The following is a 6,775-nucleotide window of genomic DNA, read 5'->3' on the forward strand; positions in this document are numbered from 1 at the left end:
GCCTTAAAGTGCATTGTGATCGCTTACTGAAGGTACCCCCAGAGACTCTGATTCAGCTAGGAAGGACTGGAATCTTTATTTTTAGCAAATGCCTAAGGCATTCTGGTACCCATGTGACTCTATACTATTTACCTTAAGAAACACCAAACTAGGGCTTTATGTTTCAGGAGATCATAACTGCTGATCTCTTGAATGAAGGAGGGAGGGATTAGGGTGAAGGGCAGAGGGGAGATACACATGGTATTCTTGATAGTTAAATCAAGAAATGAAAACCTCAGTGAGTAGCTTCTCTCTTTCTAAAAACTGCTCCAAAATGCCATGGTTCTCTAGAAGCTGTACCAAACAGGAAGCTACTGTGGGTAATTCCTTACAAATTTATAATCAGATTAAGGCGGAGGTCATTATGATAGAGACAGCAGGCAGGGAGTGTGCAGGGGTGGTGTGGTATCATCCTGCCATTCTCTTACCTCCAAAGCTATTATTGTTTACGAATGAAATGAGCACGCTGCCAATTCTGACTCCAGGTCATTAACCAAGGAGGTAAATTTAATAAAATCCCAGACTAATCCAGACAATTGGTGGCCAACTAGAACTTTCTCATCATGTTCTTAAATTATATTCATTGTTGCAACATGCTGACGGATTCAAAATCAATTATCATGCTGGAGAATACTATGCATGAGTCAGAAGAAATGAGCTAGATTTGCATATGGCAACATAGAGAGATCTCCAAAACAAAGGAGTGAATACAAAAATAAGGTACAGAATAAGATAGATAGTGAAATACCATTTACGGATATAACATGCATCGTATTCAGTGCTGTTTTCCAAGCGGAACACATGTCTAAGTGATAGTAGATATATGTGCATTAAATAGACTAAAGCAAGTGCCTATGTCGGAGGAAGGCAGATGGAGACTGGTGGTGAGGGATAAAGGAGAAAAACAACAAACAAACCAGACCAGCACCTTGTCACAGATCAGTGCTGACTGTGGATCTCGAATTGAGAAGTGGGATAGACTCAGTTCTCGGCCTCTAAGGAACAAAAGGAAAAATGTTAAAGACTCGACATCTGCCCTGAGGAATTGCAAATTTGGTAGGAGTCACATGTGTGAAATAAATAAGACATTATATATTCATGAGTTAGATAGGAAGTACTACGATAGCTGAGAGAGTATAGAGAAAAAAGAAAAAAAATGACAAAACTTTAAGACAAAACAAAAAAAGAGGAAAAGGCAAATGTTCTGTGGTGTCTGCCGATGGTCCTCAGAGGCATTCCACGGTGTGGCTGTCTTTGGAAGTTCCTTATTTTCATCATTTTCCAACGGTCTCCAGGAACCAACATTAGTCTAGATCTCCCAATCCTGTCGCTGTTCCCAAGGACTGTCGTGTTTTACTTCATTCTTTTCCATACGCATCAGAGATATGATTGAACTTTGCTTAAATGAGGAAAATGTTATGTTTACCTAATTTCATTTATTTCTTCTTTTTTGTACTGATTTTTTTTAAATTTTTTTTCCAATGTTTTTATTTATTTTTGGGACAGAGAGAGACAGAGCATGAACGGGGGAGGGGCAGAGAGAGAGGGAGACACAGAATCGGAAACAGGCTCCAGGCTCCGAGCCATCAGCCCAGAGCCTGACGCGGGGCTCGAACTCACGGACCGCGAGATCGTGCCCTGGCTGAAGTCGGACGCTTAACCGACTGCGCCACCCAGGCGCCCCTGTACTGATTTTTTATACGAATTTTGAATATAGGTCACACACCATGTTACAGTGGTTTCAGGCGTATAACATAGTGACTCGACAAGTTTATACCTTATGCTATGCTCACCACAAGCATAGCTACCATCTCTCCCCATACAACACCGTTACAATATCACTGGCTATATTCCTCATGCCGTGCCTTTTTTATTCCTGTGACTTACTCATTCTATAACTGGACCCCTCTCTCTCCCACTCCCCTCCCTGGCTCTGTGAGGTCAGGCAATATTTGCAAAAAATTCCAATACCTAAGTGTGCTCTCCTATTGAACATCAGTTAAGGTGATGTTAACTGCCGGAGTAGATGTGCCCCCCCATATCAGAGGCTTAAAAGTGATGTCACAGTACAATGATGGTTCTCCTGGATTGCTGGCTCTCCTCCGCGCAGTGACTCAGAAACCCAGTTTCGTCAGTCGGGAATCTGTGCCATGTTATACACATGAATCTCAGTCTGCCCTGGGAGCCTTTTCTGCTCCAGCCAGGTAGACGAGGAAAGAAGATGCAAGATGATGTTTGAATATTTTTGATTGTCCAGGATTGGAGGAAGCATTACGTTACTTCTTATTCCCAGACCATTGACGAGAGTTCCGTTGTAGAACTGTCAGGAAGGCTGGGAAAGGTAAATATATTTGTATGCTCAGATACATGGGGAGATGGGTCTGCTGAATAACTTCTATGTATTTGTTTATTTGCTTGTTTGTTTCTTTATTTACACCCACCTCTTATTCATAAGAGGTGTAGAAATGGGGACTGATAAAGGTAATGGGAAATATACCTTTGATTCCACTTGATATATTTGATGTGTTTAACCAGAAGTTGGGCAGAGAATCTGTGCCTTTTGAAAGTCTTCCTCATCAACATGCACTGACCATAAAATGAAGAAAGTTTCATGGACAGAACAGCTGTATGAATTAGAAGGTCTAGTAATCCTTCACTAGAAAACATATTCTTGTACGTGCCCCACAAGGATAGTACTCAGCGTTACCCCTGTCCTCCCTTCAGCTGCCTTTCTGACTTCTCTGAGCCAGCATCTAGATGTCTGAATCTTCCAGCCTTGGCCAAAGTTTTTAGATTTTACCCCGAGCAGCCCACACCTTTGAGACTTGCCTGACTCTTTATGCCTCAGCTAATTCCTTTGGCCTCCACTTCTTGACAGCCTGAATTTCTCTGCCTACTTGTTTCAACCCAGGCTGTGCCTGTGTGAACTTTCCTTTTAACTTGTGTGAGTCAATAACGGGCTGTCTCCTGAGACATAGCTACATTCTGGGTTGCGCTAGAAGTCCTGCTTATACTATAAATCCTTACATAAGACTTATTATATAAGTCCTGCTGAGCACTATTTTGTTGTTCTCTTCATCTCAATGTGATTATGGTATATACTAATTGCTGGGATTCCTATGTGAAATCACTACAAAAGAGCTGAATATTTTATCCTACATATATTTGCCTTGATGAGAAAAGTGCTGAGTCATCTAGGTAGTTCAAGTAAAAATTTGAATTTGAATCATGAAAGGAAGTTCTCCTGGGGACATTTGCTCCAGTGTTTCTGCTGCGCATTCAGAAGTTTGCTCATCATATTTGGTAACTGTTCAAAATTCTCTGGAGGGAACTGAGACAAGTTTTCAACATAGGAAAATTCATGTGACTGAATATAAACTTTATTTCTTTGGCCAGCCTGGCGTCTACAATATGTGCAGCCCGGTAATCAATTCATGATACAAATATTGATAATATATCTGTTTCTTACACATTTGCATGAACTAATCAATCATATGTAGTGCAATAATTTCTTTGTCTTTGGTTGATAAAGGTTAGGTACCGGTAAACAATAGCCTGTGGGTCAAATTCAGCCCCATGCCTGTTGTGGTAAAGTTTTACTGGAACACAGCAATACTTATTTCTTCACATATTATCTATGGCTGTTTTCACGCTATGGCGGCAGAACAGAGTAGTTGTAACAGAGGCTGGACGGTCCTCAAAGTCTGTAATATTTAGTCTCCTGCGCTTCGCAGAAAAAATTTGCCTGCTCTCACTTTAGCAGAATATGTTGAAAGCATATGATTCCTAACAGTGAGCAGACGGCCAATAAATGAGTTTTCTATTCCAATCTTCCTTTGCTTGTATTAGTTCTTCTACCTGGAATGCAATGACTCTTCAATCATTTCTTTCTTTATTCACAAGTATTCATCATGTGCCTGTTATGTGGCAGGCACTGCTTTGGTGCTGGGATAGTGTAGATAACAGAATCGACTGTCTTCATGGACCTCACATTCTACTGGGGTGGAGAGACACAAGCGGATGTACAACATCATGTCTCCTCCTGATTCATGCCGTGAAAGTAAATAAAGCAGGTACAGAGGTCTCTCTGCCTCTTTAATTTGTATTCAACCCCAAAGTCTTGCAAAGCCCAACTTCCTTCACGAGATTATCCTTGGTCTCCCCATTTGCTCATTGCCTCTTTCCCTCTCTGTAAAGTCCCAGCTCTTTTTATTTGGTATTTTTAAGGCATTTATGTCATTCTACCATCAACTGGAGCTCTTTGTTGATGTTTTTCTTCTCCACCATAGATTGCGAGACCACCATAGATTGTGAGGTCATAACAATGAGGCAATTTTTTAAATTTCTCAACAGCAACTAACACGGTGTCTGAAAATTGCTAGGAAATCGGTATATACCAAAATACGGATCTACCAATGGAGGTTTGTAGTACACGACATTTTGATGCATCTGCGTCTCAGTCTGTAGTCTTCCCGAGTTTGTGACCATCACTGTGACCCATCATCATGTGCACCAATGGAAAGAGGGACTTTCCCATATTTTCAGAAGCTGGGATCTCTTCAAGAATTAACTACACCCACAAGTCCGTTTGGGCCATAAGATTTATCTTTTCTCTTGATAAAGAAATGAGATAACTTTTTCTTAATTGATTACACCCTGAATTTACCCCAGTAAGAGGGAAAAATTCAACCTGGCTCTGCAGGTTGACCTCGCCGCGCCCGGGAGCAGTGACATCGGGTAGCTCCACGCCCAGGCCTGCAGCCTTCGAGGGTGGCTGGGTGCTTCAAGAGGATCAGGAGAACATCAACCTGGAGAAGGCAGAGCCCGCCCAGCAGCCTCCTGCCCGGGCTGGGAACCCATGCCTCCCAGCACCACCGTAGAGCCCAAGACAGGATGGGTTGCACCTCTTAAGGATCTTCCTCTAAATGATGAGCATGCACCTGTTCCTCCCTGGAAAGCCAACAGTCAATAGCTTGCCCTTACCATTCACGTGGATGAAGCAGAAGAAGAGACACAAAAGAGGCCACCTCCATCTAGAAACAAAACAGAACATGAAAATGTCCTGGCTTTTAGCTCAGCTATTACTTTATCAGGGCCAAGAAAACTGCTGGTACCCCTTCATTATCCAGTGGATGGTAGTTCTGAGTCACCACATACTATGGGCAAGTTGCACTAGAAGACGAAAGCCAGTGGGTGTTCCTGAAGTGACAGGCAGCCGTGAGGACATTCACACATACCTTAGGGAAGTGGAGGTTAAATGTAAGCCTGAAGTGGGCTACATGAAGAAACAGCCAGACGTCACTAACAGTAGGAGGGCTATGCTTGTGGACTGGTCCATCAAAGTAGGAGAAGAATGTAAACTACAGAATGAGACCCCGCATTTGGCTGTAAACGACATTGCTGGGTTCCTTTCACCCATGTTGGCTCGGCGTTGGCAGGAAAATTTCAGCTCTCGGTGGTACCGCTGCTGTGCTGTTAGCCTCCAAGTTTGAAGAAATGCACCCCAGAAATAGAGTCTGTGCACATCACAGGTGATACCTATACCAAGAAACCAGCCCTGAGGACGGAGCACCTAGTTATGAAGGTACTTTGCTTTTGACCTAGCTACACCAAGACTTTTTCTTCTGCACCAGCAGTCTGCAAACCACAAAGTTGAAAGTTTGGCGATGTTTTTGGGAGAATTAACTTAGATGGATGCTGACCCACACCTAAAGTATTTGCCATCAGTGATTGCTGGAGGGGGCTTTCATTTAGCACTCTACAGTCACAAGACAAAGCTGGCCTGAAACTTTAGTTCCAAAGACTAAAGATATATACCCTGGAAGGTCTCCATCCCTGTCTCGTGGACCTTCACCAGATCTACCTCAGAGGACCACAGCATGCACAACAGTCCATAAGAGGAAAGAACAGAAGTTCAAAGTATCCTGGTCTTTCTCTTCTGGAGTCACCAGAGACACTAAATGTGTAGCAGTGAAGACTGCCTTTGTTTTCTACGATGTAAATAACTCATTGTATACGGTGTCCAGCTTTTCTAAGGTTTTACGTTTATAATCATGTCTAAATACAGAAGTTATTTATAAGGCCAAGTACAAATTATGGTATGCATTACATTTTAAATGGTTTTAATTTGTATCTTTTGTACATGTAACTATCTCAGATATTTGGCTAATTTTAAGTGATTTTGCTAAAGTATTAATGATGCCAGCTGTCATCATAAAGGGAATTAGTAAATGGATTTGGGGAATTTGAAAAAAAAGGAAGAAAGGGAAGAAGTTGAAACAAGTAGTTACCAAACAGGTAATTAGATGAGAAATTCTTGGCTTTCTGTTGCTGTGTTAAAACACACACACACACATGCGTGCACACACACACACACACACACACACACCCTTCAGAGCTCATGGGCTGATCTGTTGGGAAGAAAATAGGTTACTTTGTTGGAAAGAAACCAGCACTGGCGGTTGCATTAATCAGTGCTTAGAGATCAGCCAATTTCTCCCATGCGTGGGATGAATGGGGTTATTCAGGAAAGGGCATCTGGGCAGGAAATGGAGGAGTTGTAGCTGACAGAGCCAGGCTAGCCCCTGAGAGTGGAAGGGAGATCTGTCATCAGAACAAATGAGCATCAGCGAGGTGAGGGAGAGGCCAAAGGTGCTTCTAGAAGGTGAGTGAGAAGGAAATGAAAGGTTGCAACCTGTTATCAATTAGCAGAGTTCTTGGGGCAAAGCCACGAGCA

The 6,775-nt window shown here is 42.5% G+C and overlaps 1 pseudogene; it reads left to right on the top strand.

The window, feature by feature from the left end:
* Positions 1-893: 893 nt before the first annotated feature.
* On the top strand, positions 894-6,053 carry LOC106981148 (cyclin-A2-like; annotated as a pseudogene).
* Positions 6,054-6,775: the final 722 nt, after the last annotated feature.

Source organism: Acinonyx jubatus, chromosome D3 (assembly GCF_027475565.1).
Source record: "Acinonyx jubatus isolate Ajub_Pintada_27869175 chromosome D3, VMU_Ajub_asm_v1.0, whole genome shotgun sequence".
NCBI lineage: Eukaryota > Metazoa > Chordata > Mammalia > Carnivora > Felidae > Acinonyx > Acinonyx jubatus.